Here is a 19091-nt window from a genome sequence, read left to right on the forward strand (position 1 = left end):
CTAGGGGACCCTCTGGTTATAGTTAAACTGGGGAACACAGAAAAAGAAGTGAAATTTTTGATAGACACAGGGGCAACATTTTCAGTGTTGAATAATGCCCTAATACCTGTAACCAATGACTGTGTTATGGTAAAGGGGGCAACTGGCCAATCTGAAAGAGCTTATTTTTGCAAACCATTGAAGAATAAATTGGGAAAACAGTGGAGCATCCATCGATTTTTATACATGCCTAATGCTCTATCTGCACTTTTGGGCAGAGATTTGCTGGAACAGCTGGAAGCAAGAATAATATTCAAAAATGGGAAATTAGTTTGGAGGTAAAGGATCAACAATATGTAGAACTGTTAAGCTTAATGCTAATAACCAAAGAAATTGAAGTGGCAAGTGAAAAGGAAAATTTTAGGAAAATAATGGATCAAGTATTTCCAGGAGTGGGGGCCTCCAATATACCAGGAAGAGCAAAGAATGCACTCCCAGTGCAAATCAGGCTTAAAGAAGGAGGACAGCCAGTAAGGGTTAAACAATACCCCCTAAAGAAAGAAGATATAGAAGGGGTTAGCCCAATTATTGAGAACTTTCTGCAACTAGGACTACTGAGAGAGTGTCAATCTGATTTTAATACTCCTATTCTCCCAGTAAAAAAACCTGATAGGTCATACAGATTAGTACAAGATTTAAGGGCTGTTAACAAGGTAACTGAAGACTTGTATCCAGTGGTTGCCAATCCCTACACCTTGTTAACCCATTTAACACCTGAACTAACTTGGTTTACTGTTCTAGATCTAAAGGATGCTTTCTTTTGCCTCCCTCTCCATGAAGCCAGCCAGAAAATTTTTGCATTCAAGTGGAAAAGCCCTAAAACTGGAAGCCCTAAAACTCAGCTCACATGATGTGTGTTACCGCAGGGCTACAAGAACTCCCCCACTATATTTGGGGAACAGCTTGCCAAGGATTTAGAGTCCTGGGAACCTCCACCAGGAGAAGGACAGTTACTCCAGTATGTGGATGATCTCTTAATAGCCACCCCGACCCAGGAGACATGCGTGGACTGCACGGTAAGCCTCCTGAACTTTCTAGGCCTGCAGGGGTATTGAGTATCCCAGAAGAAAGCCCAAATGGTGAGGCAAACAGTCATTTACATGGGTTATAAAGTGAGTGCTGGACAAAGGACTCTGGGGCAGGATCGCAAGGAAGCAATATGCCAGACCCCAAAACCTCAGACAGTGAAAGAACTAAGAACCTTTTTAGGCATGACAGGGTGGTGCAGACTGTGGATTTATAACTATGGGTTGCTTGTAAAACCTCTTTATGCCCTGATCACGGAAGGGAGCAGAGATCTTCAGTGGACAAAAGATGCAACCCGAGCCTTCGACCAACTAAAGAAAGCCCTTATGTCAGCTCCAGCCCTGGGACTTCCAAACGTGAGTAAACCATTTTTCCTGTTTTCTCATGAGAAGCAGGGGATTGCCTTGGGAATATTAGCACAGAACTTAGGCCCATACCAGAGGGCAGTGGCCTATCTTTCCAAACAGCTGGACACAGCAGCTAAAGGATGGCCAAGGTGCCTCAGAGCAGTTGCAGCAGTGGCAATAAACATCCAAGAGGCACGCAAATTCACCCTAGGCCAGAAGATGACTGTGCTAGTATCTCACACAATGTCTGCAGTCCTTGAGGCAAAAGGGGGACATTGGCTCTCCCTACAGAGGTTCCTGAAGTACCAAGCCATACTGGTAGAACAAGATGATGTTGAAATTGTGGTAACTAACATTGTGAACCCAGCTTCCTTCCTCAGCGGGAGTATGGGAGAACCAGTGATCCATGAGTGCCTGGAGACTCGAGCTGCCCAGATCTGAAGGACACCCCGCTTGAGGATGCTGAGACATGGTTTACTGATGGAAGCAGCTATGTTGTCAGTGGAAGAAGGCACGCTGGATATGCAGTTACCACAAGCAAAGAGGTAATAGAGTCTGGACCATTACCAACCAATACATCTGCACAGAAGGCTGAAATAATTGCCTTAATCCGAGCCCTAGAGCTGGCAAAAGGAAAAGAGATCAACATCTACACAGACTCAAGGTATGCATTGGGAGTGGTTCATGCTCATGGAGCCATCTGGAAGGAAAGAGGACTGCTGAATTCACAAGGCAAGAGTATTAAACATGTACAAGAGATACTGAGGCTATTAGATGCCATACAACTACCTGAGAGAGTAGCCATAATGCACATCAAGGCACACCAAAAAGTGAGCTCTGAATTGGAAGAAGGGAATATGCTGGCGGACAGAGAGGCAAAAGAAGCAGCAAAAGGTGAGGTACCTGATGAGGCTGTTGAGGCAGCACTGATTCCAGATGGAAAAGTTTCTATTGAAGGTAAGCCAGTGTACAATAAGAAAGATAAAAAACTTATCAAGGTAGGAAAGACAAACTATAACCAGGAAGGATGGGCTATAACAGAAGAAGGGAAACTTGTAGTACCCTCCTATTTGTTGTGGTCATTAGTATAGAGGGAACATGAGAAAAGACACTGGGGAATAGATGCCCTGTATAACCATTTGAAAGAAAGAATCATGGCCAGGAAATTGCAGGGCACAGTGATACAAGTAACTCGTCAGTGTAGTCTTTGCCTCCGAACTAACCCTAAAAATACCCCAAAGCCTAAAGTGGGACAAATTGGGAAAGGTTGTGGACCTGGGCAACAATGGCAAATTGATTTTACAGAACTGCCCAGGAAGGGAGGGTATCGTTACCTATTGGTGTTAACTGATACTTTTTCATGGCCAGAAGCCTTTCCTGCCAGGACAGCTGAGGCCCAAGAAGTGACCAAAGCGCTGTTGCAGGAAATAATACCACGATTTGGAGTTCCAGCCACCATATCCTCAGATAGGGGACCACATTTTATTTAGAAAATTGTGCAGCAAATAAGTCACCACCTGGGAATTGCACACCCCATACCACCCTCAATCTAGTGGCCAGGTGGAAAAGATGAACCATTTGATTAAACAACAAATTGTAAGATTGGGGCAAGAAGCAAATTTGCCCTGGCCTCAGGCTCTCCCATTGGCCTTGTTGCGAATTCGGGCAAAACCAAGGGCAGAAGAGAAACTAAGCCCTTTTGAAACATTGTATGGAAAGCCGTATGCAGTTCAAGGGGGAACAGCACCATTCAAGTAGGGGAAGAAACCCTACATGGATATATGGTGGCCCTAAATAAACAACTTAGAGAAATTGAGAAATATGTGGCTGGAACTCAAAACAGAGAACTAGATGGGCCAGTATATGATGTACAACCTGGGGATTAGGATTTTTTCTTTTGCAGAAAAAAACTTAGAACCACAGTGGGAAGGACCATTCCAGGTGCTCCTCACTACCTTCACTGCAATCAAGATCAAGGAACAGAAGGCCTGGATCCATCACTCTCGAGTGAAGAAAGCCCCAGAGGGAATTTGGAAGGCCACACCAGGTGATAACGAACTGAAGTTGAAGCTCACTCGGAACAACGAATAAATGGACTAAGAGTTATTTTGGACATTATGTGGAAAGTTGTAACTATTGTAGTAATTACCTTAACCATAACAGGAGTCAACACAATACCACGAAGGTATAATATGACTGGGATATACCAGTGCCAAGGAAGAGCCTATGATCCTTACTCTCGTAAGGCTTTAAACAAGATACTAAAAGTCACAAATGCAAGCTAGTGGGAGGGAAGAAATGTTTGGGGATGTAAGTATGCATTTGTACAGGATGGGTTCCACGAGGCTTACCATCCACCCATGAAACTCATCAGGGTCAGTCCTGAATGCTGTGATAAATGCTTGAGTACATGTCTAGAGTTTAGGCTCAAAATAGAGGGGTGTGCGATAAGAGGGTATGACATTGACTTTAACATCACTCAGGTATGTACTGAGTACCATAAGAAGCAGACCAAAATTACTCCACCAGTGCCAAGAAAGGCTGTGATCACCAAGATGCCAGCTATTCCAGAAGTGGAGGAACAAATAACTCCTGTAGTTACCAAAACTGGGCCATATGCTATTAAGAAGACAGGAGTTCAGAAGCTGATAGTTAACCCAAAGTGGTCTTTAAAACGAGTAGAAATGGGAGTACAGGTAAATGCTTCACATGTTCGGCCAGAATGTGCCCCATTTCTCAGGAACTCCTTTATGGACTGGACTACTTGGCTTCAAAAAAGTATGCCTCCCAATTTTAGGAACAAGAGGGATCTCACTGGATTGCTAGGAACAGGACTGGGAGTGCTGAACACAATAGATTCAGAAGTGTTACTGAATAAATTAACCACAATAGGGAGTGATTTAGTCAAACTACAACAACCTTTGCAATCCTCTCTACTAGCACTAGGTAACAATCACTGGAAATTGACCAAGATATTACCAGAATGGGAAGACACAGAGGAGCGAGATCATGAAGTAATAATTAACGCACTAGGCACAGCTAGTGAAAACATCTCGTTGGCCCTAGGGTGTACTCAGGCACAACTGTGGATGCAATCAGTGGCTGCCGCAGTTATCAGGATAGGTGGAGAAGGAATATTCCCTGCTGAAATTCGCAAAATTGTCTGGGATAATGCCTCTGATATGGAGAGGGAACTTCAGTCCTGGTGGGTGTTGGTCAATTTCACCTATAACCCTGTGACTAGTGTAGTGACAGCCTTTGTTTTAACTATACATGATGCCTCAGTGGACTTAATACACCCAATAGTCCCCTTAGAATTAAACCATGATGGAACTGTATTGTACCCTTCTGAACACAGAACGTGGGCACGAGAAATTAAAGGAAAGTGGCAAACTATTAATCTAGAGCCCCGTACTGTGAGGAGACAACTAAGATACATATGTGAAGGGACATTAGAGGGTGACAAAGACACTTGTTTAGACACAGACCAAAGTATTTGTCACTTTGAAATACATCCAGGCAAACAGACAACTTCACTTGTAAGGTTGTGTCTGTCTTAGGACAGCATGCCCCATCATAAAGATAGACAACCAAATTGTGAATGAGACTCAATTCAATTTGTGTGTTTGTAATTTTGTTAGAATTAAGGGATGTGATTTTTCCTATCGGGTACCTGTAATATCACATCAATATATAAAAGCCAACCTAGCCACTATGCAGAAGATACTGCCTGTGCCCATAGGAATGAATTTGACTTTAGTTGCTCAATTGTTGAAACATCATGAATTGAGAGAAATCTTAAAAGAGATTAGAGATGAAGGGAAAAAGACATTAATTACTATACACCATGACACAGAGACCATCAAAGGGGTTTTAAAAAGGCTTGAGGAACATTTGTCTCATCTTTGGTGGGATGTGCTTTTTGGGTGGTCACCAACAGCAACCGGAATATTGAATACCTTAATCCCCCCTATAGTTGTGCCGCTTATTTTGGTCAGCATAAGTTTAGTGTTATCCATTGTAATACTTGTTTGGAATTGGAGGATGCTACGACGAGTGACAGCTTTAACATCACTGTCAAAGGCGTATGGCTTGGTCTTGAGAGACACTAGCTGTACAGCTTGGATAGATGAGGAAGACTCTGTATATGGAGTAAAGGAATTTACTCATTTCAAAGAAGAAGTGGGGAACGAGACGTTAATTTTGAGGAACTAAGGATTTTCAGGAAAGTTAAGATAATAAGTTGCTGAATTAGCTGAAGTAGATAGGTAATGTTTGTTCGCAGTTAACAGAAGCCGGATCTTAGATAAGCTACCCCGGATCTTGTAACTCATTTCTTGTCAGGTTTATGTTTATGTAGTTGTGCTTGTAATGAAAAACAAAATGTGGTAAATAGGACATAAGATAGCTGCAGATTTCATGCTTAAAGGACCCATTGAACATAGGAAACTGTAAGTTCTACCAAGGATTCATTTGTCAGGAATGCATTGAAAAGGTAGAAAGGTCAGGATGAGGAAGACTCATCTTACTTCCTCATTTTGGGTGACCCCTCCCCAAAATAGACCCCCGACTCATTTTAAGAAAGAAAGTACGCATGCTTAATAGCCTTTTTGCCAATTAGCATACGAAGCGAGGAATGGGAGGTGACAGGGGTATGAATATGCATTTGTATTTTGGATATTCAACACTTTTGTAAATAAAAGGCTTTGTAATTACCTGTGAATTTTGCAGTGCGAATTAGGGAAATATCCCGCGTGCTGCCTGGCCATAATGAACGTACACTTTCTAACTTTGAACTGTTAGAGAGTTTTTGTCCGTCACAGTTGGGTATCGATACTAGATCGATACCCATATTTCTTTAATAACTCAGCAGTTGCTCCCAGTCACCCTCAGTGCATTCCCAGTTGCTGCCAGTATGATCCAGTATGATCCCAGTGTCCCCCAGCATGGTCGCGTTTGTTCCAACAAGATTTTAGACCCGTTTGGGTGATTTTTGCCCAACTGGGCAAGATTAGTGTGGATTTTAGGAAACTTTGGCAGATTTTAGGCCAAATCTGTTGGGGTTTTGTCTCATTTGGGTGATTTTAGGATAAGCTGGGCAGTTTTAGTGTGCATTTTAGATACTTTTGGAGGATTTTAGGCCCATTTGCATGAGTTTTAGGTATGTTTAGGTGTTTGTAGGCCAAATCTGGTGAGTTTTTAGGGTGGACTTTAGGTCCCTTTGGGTGATTTTAAGGCAATCCAGCTACTTTTGGGGTGGATTTTAGGCCCATTTGGGAGATTTTTGGGGGGATTTCAGGCCATTTTGTGAGGGGTTTAAACCAGTTTGAGCAGTCTTAGGCCCCTTTGGTTTGATTTTAGGCTGGTTTGGATGATTTTAACTGCATTTGGCTGATTTTAGGCCAAACCATGTGGATTTAAGGGGGACTTTAGAGCCCTTTGTGTTATTTTTGAAATAAACAGGGCAAGGCCATCTACTCCTTTTTTAATGCCTTTATTAGGCTCAGCTTCGGGCGGGGGCCCGACGGGTCACGCACACAGCGCCGCTGCTGCTCCCAGGAGTGACGCGGAGGAGGAGATCTGCAGCTTTGTGCGCTGGTGCGCAGGCAGAGCCGGGGCTTCCGTCCTTGTGGGAGCACCAGGAGGCCTGCTCTTGGTTTGAAGCCAGGGCTCCTCTTGGCAGCCAGCGTCTCTGCTGGATAGGGCAAGAGGTTAAAAAGGTCTAGGGAGATAACTATATTCATTCCTCAGCCAGGAGTGTTATTTAAATCCTTTGATTCCGTGGTGGCTCGCCGTGTTAGGGGTTTCCTTTGCTGAGCTGTACAAGATGTCCTCTCATTTGCATACAAACTCTGATGTCACTCCTCCTCCTCATGGATCCGGGTGCCATTTCCTAGGAAGCAGCAGAGGCGATACCCGACAAAAAGAGGGATTTTAACAACAGAATCATTAACAACAGGTAATTAGAGCTTTGAAAACATTCAAGCCAAAGAATGGCTCCGCAAAAAAATAAAACAACCCGTATGCATCACCGAAGTACTTCACTACAATATCAGCTTGTGTTGATCATATTTCAAGAGCTGGGTTAAACGTGATGTAATTGTGCCATCAACCCACTTGAATCCAACCTTTCTTTAATAACTGCCATCCCCAGAGGGGTCCGCAGAGGGGGAGGTTGGATCGGGGGCGCTCTGGGGACTTGGGGTTCGAGATGGCAGTGCCCTCCTGGCCAGGATCGGGGAGAGCCGAGTCCAGCCCTGCGGCTTTCCAGGATATTCCCACCCAGGACAGGTCCCCAGGGGAGCCTCAGTGGCTCCTGGACCAGGGGAGGACTGGGGAGGATTTTCCACGCTGGCACCAGCATGGTGGGAGCTGTTTCCAAGTGCCCAAGGGGGGTTGTGGCAGCCAAGCAGAGATTTCCCCATGCTCTGCCCCTTTTCTTGGCCTGATCCGCATGATCCGATGGCGTGTGTCCGTCCCTGGAGCTGTAGCTGGTGTTTGAAATAAACGCTGAGGGCCGTGCGTGACGTGGCCACCCAGGTCCTTTTCACTCAGGCCGTTCCCTGCCCAGACGGATTCCCTGGAGTTGGGGGCTGTGTCCTGGTGTCGTGGGGCTCCCCAGGATGAGAATGCGGGAATGGTTTGGGTTGGAAGGGACCTTAAAGCCCATCCAGTGCCAGCCCTGCCATGGCAGGGACACCTGCCACTGTCCCGGGGTGCTCCAAGCCCCGTCCAGCCGTGTCCAAAGGCAGCAGCCAGGCAGAAATGCACTCGCCTGGCTGGGGCTGTGAGCTCCTCTGACACCAGCATGATGACAGATGCCATAGAATTCCATAGAATTCCATGTTTCCAAGGGAAACTGCCCCAGAGAGCCCCAGAATTATGGAGGATTCCCTCTCCAGGGCGGGAGGGTGCTGAAACCCTGAGGAGCCCCCCAGTTGCCCACTTTCCTGACTTATGAAGCCCCTTCCCAAGCTCCTGTCCCTGTCCTCAGTGAATTCTCCAGCCAGGAGGGGATTGCCCTGCTCCAGAGCAGCTATCCCAACAGGAATGCCGTGGGAGCTGCCTGGGCACCCCAGGGATGTGGCTGGGATCCCCAGAGACCCCAGCCCAGCACAATTGAACTGCCCTAGATGCACCTGTAACCAGTGCCAAAGGCTGAAATTCCCCCAAAGCATCACAGAGTTGCTGGAACCCTTTTCCCACGGCTGATTTCTGTGGGTTTTCATCCTTTTTTGTTTGCACCTGCACAGCTGTGCCAGCCTTTGCCTTGCCAAAGGAATGCGATTCTAAAAATGATAGCTGAGTGACCACAACCGAGTTAAAAAATAGAAGAAACAGGGTGAGATGGTTTATTTGGTGTCAATGATGTCACCTCCACAGCTCCTGCCATGGGCACCGTGTGGGTGGGTGAGAGGCTGGACATGAGCCCAAAGGTGCCCTGGGCTGAGCCCCAGCGTGGGCAGCAGCTGCGGGGGGATTCTGCCCCTGGGCCCCGCTCAGGTGAGAGCCCAGCTGCAGGATGGGAGCTGCTGGGGCGAGCCCAGAGCAACTGGAGCCCCTCTGGAGCCGGGCTGGGAGAGCTGGGAATGTTCCCTTGGAGAAGGGAAGGATCCAGGGAGAGCTCAGAGCCACTTGCAGGGCGTGAAGGGACTCCAGGAGAGCTGGAGAGGGACTGGGGTCACCTGGAGCTGCTCCCAAAATCCCGGGGTGACCCTGGGCCCGAGCCCCGCCCCTTTTAGAACCCTCCGCCTCCTGACCAATCAGATCGCTCAGTCACGTTCTGGTCACGCCCCCTCTCTGTTGGTTCACACCGTGGAACGCCGCTTGCTCCGCCCCTCTGGCAGTTCCTCAATGCTCATTGGCTGTTGTCAAGGGAGGCGGGGCTTACATAGGGTTTGGAAAGCGGCGGCAGCGGCACCAACGGAACCGAGTGGGCGGAATAGCGTTCAGCTCCTCTCCCTCTCCCTCTCCCTCTCCTCTCCTCTCTTTCCACCTGGCAATGAGGGTTGCAGAGGCCCCACCAGAAACTCCGCTCCCCAGAGAGCACCTCCAGCCCATCCCCCAGGTAAGCAGGAATGGAGATGATCTCAGCCCCCCTTGTAAGGGAGGGTGACAGACATGACCTGGCCCCACATTATAAGCACAGAAGTCGTTTACTATCAAATACATCCCACCCCCCAGCCATGAACAATCCCGATCCCACCGCTCCAAATTTGCATCCCACTTCTCCCAATCTCCTTCCAGACCCATCTCACCCTGGCGGCTGTGGAATTGAGTAAGTTTGGTGTGGGATTGAGTTTTTCTGAGGTGGGAACATGCCATTCTGAGGTGGGACTGAGCCCATTTGGGGTAAGGTTGAGTTGTTCTCAGTGGCAACTAGAATAATACTGGGATCACAGAGGGAAAAGCTGGGTCCATGCTGGGGAGAACTGGGATCACACTGAGGGTGATGGGAATCATACTGGGATTGACTGGGAGTATCTGTGAGCTGTCCTGGGGCATTTTCCTCACAGCCACCTCCTCCATCCTGGAAAAGTTTGGGAATTAGAAATCCTATTTTGGGGGGAAACAAGGGATGAGCACGTCGAGTTTGAAGGTCTCTCTGTGCAAGACCATCTCTAGAAGTCACCGGGCATCTGGGGTCCATAAAAACAAGCAATTTGCAGTGGGTGGATCTACACTGGGGGCAACTGGGAGTGACTGGGACCATGCTGAGAGGGACTGGGACTATTCCAGGGGCACCTGGGATCACACTGGAAGGAACTGGGAACAACTGGAACTAATGCTGCAGGAAACTGGGATCATACTGGGATCACAGTGGGAACAGCAGCGGCCATGCTGGGGAGAACTGGGATCACACTGAGGGTGATGGGAATCATACTGGGATTGACTGGGAGTGGCTGTGAGCAACTGGAATCATGCTGAGTGTGGAGTCCCTGCAGCCCCTTGACATAATACCTAGGGCCTGGCCTTGGCAGGACAGATCATAGAGTCACCTGCCCAGCCTGAGACAGAGAACTTCCCAATGGTGCCCTGGACACGATGGTTTGCCTCAGTTTCTCCCCTCCCTGATTCCCCTGGCCCTTTGGTTTCTCCTTTCCTCTGTGTCTCCATTGGTTTGGGGTTCCTGGGAGCTGGCCCCGTTTTCCCTAGAGGACACTGACCTTTCCCGCCCTTTGCTCTGCCCCCGTGCCTCAAGGTCTTTGGCTGCTGAAGCTCACACTTGAGCTGGAGACCAGCACACGTGCTCCCCTTTCCAATCTGGATTCCCCTTGGGCTTCTGGAAATAAACCTGGCTGGAACTGATCCAGTGCAAAGGCCTTCTGGCCTCTCCTTGCTGAGCTGCCCACGTGGCGTGTGTGCATGTGTGAGCTTGACTGCTTCGCCTGAGCTTCCCCAAGCGGCCTTTCCACCGCAGAGGCTTATCGGCTCTGGGCTTCAGCTCCACTCCCAAAAACCACAATGCAACACGCTTTGGCCGAAAATTACCCAAATGGGCCTAAAATCTCCAGAACCTGGACTGAGACCCAGACCAAGGTCAGCACCAGAACCAGCACCAGCACCAAGACTGAGACTGACACCGAATCCGAGACCGGCACCGACAGCGGCGCTGCTCTGGGACGGGCACCGAGACCAAGACTGGGACCAGAACTGACACCAGAACTGAGAGCGGCACCGCTGCAGGACCGGGACCAGGACTGGAACCAGTACACCGGAACTGAGACCGGCGCCACAGAGGCACCGGGACCGGGACTGAGACCAAGACTGTAACTGACACCAGAACTGGCACTGGGACCAAGACTGAGACCAAGACCGGCACCGGAACCAGCACCGAGACTGGCACCACTCCGGGACTGGGACCCAGACTGAGATTGGCACTGGGAGCACTCCGGGACCAAGACTGACACCGCTACCGGCACTGGGACCTGGACTGCGCTGAGATCAAGACTGAGACTGGGACTGAAGCCAGCAAAGAAGGGCACAAAAGTCACCAAAAACATCCCTCAAGAGACCAAAAAGTGGCATAAAATAGCCCCCAAATGATCAAAAACTGACTAGAAATGTACCCAAAATTACAAAAAACTCGCTCAAAATGACACAAAATGGCCCAAAAGTGACCAAAAATCCCCTCAAATGTTCCCCAAATGGCACAAAATTGCCCCAAATTACCCAGTATGACAGAAAATGCCATAAAAGTGGCCAAAAATGGCCCAAAAGTGACCAAAAATGACTCAGAAGTGACAGGAAATGACCCAAAATGCTGCAGGATGGAGGAGAGCCTGGAGGAACACAGAATTCCAAAAATGCAAAAAAATTGTCCAAAATTGCATCAAAAAAGCAAAATTGCAAACAAAAAATGAAAAGAGCATTAAAAGGGCTAAAAGAAAGGAAAACCTTGAAAATTCGTCAAAAATGCCAATAATATTCCCCAAATTTCAAGAAATTCACCAAACCAAACAAAAAACATCCAGACAATGAAGGAAAAAAGAAATAAAAAAAACCATAAACCACCACACACACAAATGAAACCCTCAAAAAACCAACAAAAACGAAACCAAAAAACCTCTTGAAATGCCCAGAAATATATTAAAAAAATCCCTCCAAAAATCTCCCGAAAATCCCCCTAATCCCCCGACCGCCCAGAATTTTCAAAATCCCTGAAAATTGCCAGAATTTCCTACACTTGCTCTTGATGAAGGGCTACAGCAGGTAGGACTTGCCGGTTCCGGCGCTGCTGAACACCAAGAACTTGTGGAGGAAATCTGGAAAAAACCTCCCTCATTTGGATCCAAATTGCCAAGATTTCCTACATTTGGACCTAAAATTCCCCAATTTACCCATGTTTGGATACAAAATTCCCCCAAATCCTCTCTAGAGATCTCAAAATTCCCACACTTGGATCTGAGATTCCCCAAATTCCTGCATTTGCCTCAAAATTCAAAAAATTTCCCAACAGAAAACCCAAAATTTCCACATTTAGACCCCAAGAATTCCCCATACAGAGCCCAAAATTCCAAAAAAATTCCCTTAAAGGATCCCAGAATTCCCCTAAAGAGATGCTGAGATCCCGCAGACCCCCAATGACCTTTTATTGGCTCCTCCAGACCCCTGTAGAGCCTCTGAAGCACCACCAGAACCCCCCAACCCTCCCCTAGAGACCCACAGACACCCCCAGACCACCCCAAATCCCCGATAGGGACTCCCAGAGCCCCTAGAGGCCCCCCCCCCCAGATCCCCCACAGGGATTCCCACCCCCCCTGGACTCTCTATAGATCCCCCAGAGATCCCCTATAGCGCCCTCAGACCCTCTCTGCAGACCCCTAGACGCCCCCAAAATCCCCCATAGAGACCCACAGACATCCCCAGACCTCCCCGGAACCGCTAGAGGCTCCCCCCAGACCCCTATAGATCCCCTATAGACCCCTCAAACCCACAAAACCCCTATAAAGACCCCTCGACCCCATTTAGGGACCCCCCCGAGCCCCTTTACGGACTCCTCTGGACTCCCTAGAGATCCCTCAGACCCCTAGAGAGACCCTATAGCCCCCCATAAACCCCGTTAGGAACCACCAGACGGCCCCAAATCCCCTAGAGACCCCCCTAAATCCCCTAGAGAGACCCCCAGGTCCACTCAGTCCCCTCAGGATCCCCGAGAGATCCCCCATTGCCCCACCGTAGGTCTCAGACACGCGGGAGCCGCGCCGGGGGACCAGGAACAAAGATGGCGGCACTCCGGGGAAGCAACTTCCGAGCAGTCTGCGCATGCGTCGGAGACACCGCGCCAGCAGATAGGCGGGGCTCAAGGGAGAAGAGAACTGCGGCCAATGAAAGGGCAGGGAAGGAATGAAATGAGGCGGGCTCAGGGACCAAGACCGGCACCGCCTCCGGTACCGGGAACGCTCTGAGACCGAGATGGAGACCAGGAGTGGAACGGGAACCGGCACCGGCACCAAGAATGGCACCGCTCCGGGATCGAGATCGACACCGGGACCGGAATCAGCACCGGGAGCGCTCCGGGACTGAGACTTGAGACTGGAGGCGGGACCGGGACGGGGATCGGACCCCGAATCGCTCCGGGATTGGCTCCAGGATCGCTCCGGGACCGCCGCGTTCGCTCCGGGCAGTTTTGGCCGCACACCCGGGCGGGACTGGGAGGGAGCCCTGGGCCGGGCGGGACCGCCTCGGTTTGCGTCGTTCTGGTGCAGCCATCCCGCTCCATATGATCCCAGTTTGTATGATCCCACACTCTATGGTTCTGATCCATGCGCTGCCAGCCTGTGAAATCCCAGTCCGTGTGATCCCAGTGTGTACAATCGCAGCCTACAAGGTGCCAGTCCGCATGATCCCAGTCTGTCTGGTCCTGCATGGCACACACTCCAGGGGTGCCAGTCTCGGTGCCAGGCCCGGGTTCAGTCCCGGTCTCAGTCTCGGTCTCGGATCAGTGCCGGTCCCAGTGTCGGTACCACTGCCTGTCTTGGTCCCGGAGCACTCTCAGTGCCAATCTCATTCTCGGTCCCAGTACCAGAGCGGTGCCAGTCTCGGTGCTGTTTCCGGTGCCAGTCTTGGTCTCAGTCTTGGTCCCAGTTCCAGTTCTGTTGCCGGTTTCAGTCTTGGTCTCAGTCTCAGTCCCGGTGCCTGTGCAGTGCTGGTCTCAGTTCTGTCATTGGTTCTGGTCCTAGTGTTGGCCCGGCTCCCGGAGCAGTGTCGGTGTGATAAACATTAACTATTTTTTGTTCACTGGAGATCAAATAACTCAAGATAACAGGAAGTTACTATGTCACTATCTAAGCTTATAGGCAAACAGACCCTTGCCCATTCCTTCTCTACTTGCTTAATCAGCTTTAAGTTTCAGGAATTCCAGCTTACAACTACAGCCTTCATCTCTGCGACCACCGAGGGACAGAAAGAGACCCTCCTAGCAACACGTCACACATACATCATCGGAGGAAAGAAGCAAGATAAAAGCAAGACTGAAAAACCTGCCAAGGCACGGCAGTTGGTGGAGCGAGACTCCCCTGCCGTCCAGCGCTGTATTTGCCTTTGCTTTGCCTGCTGTAATGTAATAAATTCCTATTGGAACTTTTCTTCGTGTTCATAGTCTATTACAATTTGGTGCCGTGACTCGGATCCACCTGCAAGATAGGACTTTTGGTTCTGCCTGGGGGGCGCCCCGCCGATCAGTCGGCGGCCCTGGTAGACCCGATTCCTGTCTCGGTTGGACCGACGAACCTAAATTCAAAGCATTAGGCAAAGGAAGCCGGCAGACCCTATAAACTTTGTGCACAAAGGTCCGGACGAAGACGCAAGACGCGTGAGTATCTGTGTGGAAGATTCCGTTCGGTCGGGGTCGGGTATCCTGGAGTGCTGCGAGTGTGTGTGTGTGTGAGAGGAAAACCGGCAGCTCGGATTTTCCAAGCGATTGTGGACCCTCAGTAGTGCGGGTCTCATTGTCCGAGAGGGCGTGAGCCACGAACAAGGGGAAGCGAGTGATTTCTGCACCACACTTGTGTGAGGGCACTCCAGAAGATGGGACAGGGGAAGAGCAGGCCCTCTACTCCCATAAAACAGATAGCCCACTGGGGTTCATATTAGACAATTGGAAACATTACCCTAACACAGGGGGTAAAGATAAAGCTAAAATGATCCATTATTGTGTGGTAGTATGGGGTGGAAAGGAGATTTCCTGGAATATTTTTTAGCCTATTTTTGGATCATCAGAAGATTGGGTGAGGCAAAAACTCAACTTGTGGGTAAACACTAAAATCCCTGTTAGTCAGGAAGAAAGTGAATATGCTAATGTATGGGTTACAAGACCTGGGGGTGAAGTGCTCCTGTTTCCCCTCAAAGAGGGAGGACGAAAGAAAGACAGGAGTAAAGAGGAAGAAGCCTTACTAATCCCACCTCCTTACATACCCCCTCAGAACCCCCAGATTCCGGATGCACCTCCAATGGAGCCTCAGGAAGCAGGGAGTAATCCCGAGCCCCCCGAGGAAGTGCAGGGACCCATAACCCGAGGTCGGGCTAGACAGCATAACCTATATCCCCTAAGAGAAATGCCTGGGGGGGGGGGGGCAGGGACCTCACCCAGCGATAGGGTTTGTTTCAGTACCTTTGAGTTCTGGGGATGTTCGGGAATTTAAGAGGGAGATGGGGAGCCTCCTGGAAGATCCTTTGGGGGTGGCCGAAAGACTGGACCAATTTTTGGGACCCAGTATTTATACTTGGGGCGAGTTGCAAGCCATATTAAATATTCTCTTCACGGTCGAGGAAAGAAATATGATTAGACGAGCGGGGATGCGGATATGGGATTCACAACATGCACAAGGACCTTTAGCAGACACCAAGTGGCCTTTGCAGGATCCCAATTGGAATCATCAGCAGTAGGATCACAGAATCAATATGCAGGATCTGAGGGGGATAATAGTACAGGGGATCCGGGAAGCGGTGCCTAGGGGGCAGAACATCAACAAAGCATTTAATGAGAGACAGAAAAAGGAGGAGACACCTACGGATTAGCTAGAACGCTTGGAAAAAAAAAAAAAAAACAAACCTGTAGATGTACTCGGGCTTAGATCCTGGGACACCGTTAGAGCAAGCACTACTAAAAACGCAATTTGTGGCTAAATCGTGGGAAGATATCAGAAAGAAGTTAGAAAAATTAGATAATTGGCAAGATAGAGACCTGGATGAGCTATTGAGGGAAGCACAGAAGGTATATGTGAGAAGAGATGAAGAGAGTCACAAGAGACAAGTAAGAATGATGGTGGCAGCAGTAAGGGAGACTAGGAGAATTGATGCCCCTCCCAAAACAAGTCAAGTGGCCCAGAGAAATGGGGGAGGGGTTCTCCGGGTAGAGAAAAAGGATGGAGGCGTATGTTTCTACTGTGGGAATGAAGGACACTTTCGGAGAAACTGCAGGAAGCAGCTGAGGGATGAGAGAGTCTTCAAAGAGGACTGAAGGAGTCAGGGGCTTCATTTGCTGGGGACACGGAAACATCAGGAGCCCTTGATAAAATTAAAAATAGGTCCTCAGCAGCAGGAATTTGAGTTTTTAGTAGATACTGGAGCTGAGCGATCGACAGTCCAGGTACTACCGGAGGGATGTAAGATATCAAAGGAAACTGCTCAAGTGGTAGGGGCGAAGGGGGAGCCCTTTAAAGTCCCTGTTATTAAGAATGTACTGGTGGAATCGAGGTCCAAAGTGGGAATAGGGAACCTTCTGCTAGTACCAGAAGCAGATTATAATTTGTTAGGGAGAGACTTAATTATAGAAATGGGTATTAATATAGAAGTAGTAAATGAGGAAATCAAAATAAAACTCTGTCCCTTGAGAGTAGAGGATGAGGAAAAAATTAACTCAGAAGTATGGTACACTCCTGATAGTGTAGGAAGGTTGAATATACCCCCCTTCTCGGTAATCATTAAAGATCCAGAGACACCGATAAGGGTTAAACAGTACCCCATCTCCCCAGAGGGGGGTAGGTTGTTTGTAGATGGCTCATCATGAGTAATTAATAGAAAAAGGGTCTCTGGCTATGCAATAGTTGGGGGAGAAGGACTTGCAGTTATTGAATCAGGCCCTCTAAGTGGATCTTGGTCGGCGCAGGCCTGTGAACTTTATGCTGTACTGTGGGCATTGCAGTTGTTGAAGGATAAATCAGGTACCATCTATACTGACTCAAAATATGCCTATGGGATTATACACACTTTTGGGAAAATATGGGAAGAACAGCAGTTGATAAACTCCCAGGGAAAAAACCTGGTTCACCAGGATCTAATCAGGAAACTGCTGAAGGCCTTGAGGGGACCTAGGAAAATTGCTGTTGTTCACCTGAAAGGGCATCAAAAGGGATTGGATTTTAAAAGCAGGGGAAATAATGCAGCAGATCAGGAAGCAAGAAGGGCTGCTTTGCAGACGTCACAATCTACCCCCCAGAAAGATCTGAAGGCTGAAAGAAAAGAGCGTGAGACTAGCAGAGGGAATTTGCAAAAGATATATAGTTTTACTATGCAGGAAGAAGAAAAGATGAAAGGAATGGGGTTGAGAGAAGACCCAGAAGGGGAATGGCGACTTCCAGAGGATAATAGAACTGTACTGCCTAAATCCATAGCTATGGATATTATGAGGAGAATACATAGCAAAACACATTGGGGGGCACAAGCATTAGTAGATCAATTCGCCACCAAACATATGTGTATTGGGGCAGATGACTTGGCAAAGCAGGTAGTGAGGGGATGCGTTACCTGCCTAAAGGTAAATAGGGCCAATTTAAGAAAAACCTTAATAGGGGGGACGACCTACAGCATACCGGCCATTTGCTAACATCCAACTAGACTTTACTGAGTTACCAAAGACTGGGAGGTATAAATATCTATTGGTAATAGTGGATCACCTAACCCATTATGTAGAGGCATTCCCTACGGCAAAGGCAACGGCACAAACAGTGATCAAGACCCTATTAGAGCAGATTATTCCCAGATATGGGGTCACGGAAACCATTGACTCGGACAGAGGCCCCCACTTTACATCCAAAATAATTAAGGAAACCATAGCAATAATGGGAATACAATGGGATTATCACACCCCCTGGCACCCCCAAAGTTCAGGAAGAGTAAAAAGAATGAATGGAGAAATTAAAAAAACAATTGACCAAACTCGTGATTGAGACCAAACTGTCATGGGTAAAATGCCTACCATTAGCATTGCTAATATCCGGACACAACCGAGATCGGATATGGGAATATCTCCATTTGAAATGTTGTATGGAATGCCCTACAATATAGAGGAACCGCAAGATCATCCAAAGTTGAGGGATCAAAATATGAATGTATACATTACCAGCCTAATGAAATATAGGGAAAATCTATAGAATAAGGGAAGGTTAGCTCAGAGACCCCCACTAGATTTGAAACTGCACCAGGTGCAACCAGGAGATTGAGTAATGATAAAGTCCTGGAAAGAAGCAACCTTGGCCCCACAATGGGAGGGCCCTTACCTTGTATTGCTTACTACAGATACTGCAGTCAGAACAGCAGAAAAGGGAGGGACCCATGCTAGCAGAATTAAAGGGCCAGTGAGCAAACCGACTCCTGAGTGGCAGGTGACAAGCAATCCTGAAGACCTGAAGTTACGGATCCAGAGGCGAGATCATCAATGAATGGACACCGTGTAAAATATGCACCAGAACCACACTACACGGAGGAAAGATTAATTTGTAACTCTGATGTTAAGATAAAGTGTAGAGACCCAGAGTGCAATTGTTATCCCTTTGTTTGTTATATTTGTAAAATCTGCAGGGACAGGTGGTGGAGTCATTGTAGGCGAGGAACCCCTCCTAGAGGAATTTGCAGCCCCTGTTGGGTATTGCAGCAGAACATAACTGATTGGATTCTAGAATATAAAGTTAAATATGAGGGATTAGTAGGAGAATCAGAAGAGTGGTGGAGGATTTTTGCATTAGGGATTGAACCAAAATATTATTGTTATCACCCTAATGAACCCATCCCGTTCATAGCTGAAATTGTTGACTGCACCTGCCGCACACGCCTAAAGGGAATCTGGTGTGATACACCCCCAGTTAAGTATCAGAACTGGGATTCCTATGTCAAGAGGCAACAGAGTCACCCCCGGGGACCTCCTGAAGAATATCCCTGCTGCCGAGAAGATGGTACCCC

The 19091-nt window shown here is 48.3% G+C and overlaps 1 long non-coding RNA gene and 1 pseudogene across 1 annotated transcript; both read right to left on the reverse strand.

Moving 5' to 3' along the window:
* LOC120764662 (uncharacterized) overlaps positions 1–19091 on the reverse strand; it is a 263621-nt pseudogene that overhangs the window by 35642 nt on the left and 208888 nt on the right.
* LOC120764673 (uncharacterized) lies at positions 6891–13181 on the reverse strand. Its single transcript, XR_005704246.2, has 2 exons — positions 13090–13181; positions 6891–7305 (listed from the first exon to the last, which is right to left on the reverse strand). It is a non-coding gene; the product is annotated as an uncharacterized LOC120764673 (long non-coding RNA).

This window comes from Hirundo rustica, chromosome 34 (genome assembly GCF_015227805.2).
Source record: "Hirundo rustica isolate bHirRus1 chromosome 34, bHirRus1.pri.v3, whole genome shotgun sequence".
In the NCBI taxonomy this organism is placed as follows: Eukaryota; Metazoa; Chordata; class Aves; order Passeriformes; family Hirundinidae; genus Hirundo; species Hirundo rustica.